This window comes from Tupaia chinensis, unplaced genomic scaffold, assembly GCF_000334495.1.
Source record: "Tupaia chinensis unplaced genomic scaffold, TupChi_1.0 Scaffold000097_1, whole genome shotgun sequence".
NCBI classification, from domain to species: Eukaryota; Metazoa; Chordata; class Mammalia; order Scandentia; family Tupaiidae; genus Tupaia; species Tupaia belangeri.
This window is the reverse complement of record NW_006159559.1, coordinates 8,737,630-8,739,547: the sequence shown is the minus strand read 5'-3', so window position 1 is coordinate 8,739,547 and position 1,918 is coordinate 8,737,630. Positions and strand designations below refer to the sequence as shown.

General features: G+C 36.3%; 1 long non-coding RNA gene and 1 other non-coding gene across 3 annotated transcripts in view; both read left to right on the top strand.

The window, feature by feature from the left end:
* LOC102499962 (uncharacterized) overlaps positions 1 to 1,918 on the top strand; it is a 12,602-nt gene that overhangs the window by 2,300 nt on the left and 8,384 nt on the right. The gene's annotated exons all lie outside the window — the stretch shown is intronic.
* On the top strand, positions 1,222 to 1,293 carry LOC114006890 (small nucleolar RNA SNORD50). The gene has a single exon (XR_003548552.1). It is a non-coding gene; the product is annotated as a small nucleolar RNA SNORD50 (small nucleolar RNA).

Here is a 1,918-nt window from a genome sequence, read left to right as displayed (position 1 = left end):
GGTCGACTACAGGGGAGTCCAGCGACATAGCCATTATGCTAACTGCTGGTTCCCACCTTTAAAATTTTAATGGATTTTTTTTTCTTTGAGAGTCCAGTGACATAGCCATTACACTAACTGCTGGTTCCCAAAATTTTTTAGTGGAATTTTGACTTTGGCCCATGGGACCTTTAGTGCAGTAAATATGGGCTTATAATGCAGGAGAATCTCTTGAGACAGAGTTTTTGAGCACACCATTTACTGTGCCTAGTACAGTGAATGCCCAGTATAAGGCTAAAATCTGAGTTCTTGGAAATGTTTCATGGAGCCATATTACAGAGTAATAACCATCACACAGGAAAATACTTATATCTTAAGAACATTGGTACTAGTCAACTGGTTTGAGTCCTGGACCTGGTAGCTTAAGCGGATGCCAGGTACGTGTGCATGCGTGCACAAGATCCTGAGAGAATGGAAAAGGGATTGCAGCGTGGTCATCCACCCTGCAGGGGGTGATTTCTTGCTTTTTCTTTCTGGCAAGCACACACACCCTATAGCAAAAGAAAATTTTAAAGTTGGCACTGGAGGTTCCACAGTGAACTAAAAATATACAAGGTAAAATATAGCTCAGAGGAAAAAACTTTGGAATTGCTTCACAAAGTTAAACTGAATAACGGGCCCGCTTTTATTGCTTTGAGGTATGTCTCAAGCTAATACATGAATTTTAAAGAACCACCAGTGATATTCCTAAGACCAGGTTGAAGACTCCAGAGACCTTAATGTTTACAGAAATTTAGGAAGGGAGGAAAAGGGTCATTTGATACTAAAGTATTTGAGTATGTTGACATTGCCATGGTTTGAGGCAAATTGCAGGGGCTTGGATCAATCAGATAAGCTAGACACAAGCACCTAACAAGATTCAAGGAGATGGCATATACAGAATTTTAGTGAATACTTTTTCGTTGTGACACCTGTTATACCTGAAACTTTAAAGGACAAAAGCAGGCACCATAACGGGTGATGTCACACACATAATTAGGGAAAGTGCCACTGCCCTTTTGTCAAAGCTAGCAAACTTTTTAAGAGTTCACATGACTAGGAGGGTTTTTTTGTTAATTTTCTACCAACAGTGGGGATCACTACTTGTCAGAGGAGGCCCTCTCTGAAGTTTAAAGGAGCAACAATTTCTGTGAGTCAAGTCTTTTATTTTTTGTGAAGTAATAGATAATGTGTCCTTGGTCTTACCTATGATGATCCTATCCCGAACCTGAATTTCTGTTGAAAAAAATAAAATACGGATCTGGCTTCTGAGATAAGACAATTAGAGGACAGTACTTTTATTTAATGCCTTTAAATAAGCTCTTATAATGTTGGTAGTCTTGTAAATCTCATGTTTTCTCTTTCCTAGGGCTACCACGAGGTTTGTCTTATGAAAATGAAAAGCTGGTGATAAAAATATCCTGTTGTATGGGCATCATGAAAAAAAGTTTAGTTGGATTGTATATTTTGTTGATGACGAAACAGTATTTTGTTTTATGAAAAATTATTTTCCTTTCGACTAACCAGCCTTGTATAAACAGCTTATTCTGAATGAGTCTCATTAGTCTCAGGTTTGAATTTAAAATACATCATTGTAATTATAACTAAAGTTTATATAGGGAAATCCTTAGTGAGATTTTTATAGAGAAGTGACTCACTCAGTCACAAGAAAAAGATACAGAGCCCATTACATTTGTGCAAGATACTAAATTTCTGGATTGATGTAGATGGGTGTAAAATGTTAATAGAAAGGCAATAAAAGGAAAATAATTCCAGACCTTAAAAGATTACTAGCCAAATTATGGAGTATATAATCTTTACTAATTTAGGGATGTGGAGTATTGGAACTAGGAAATGGAATACCCAATAATTTATTTTTTATTTATTTATTTTTTTTTTT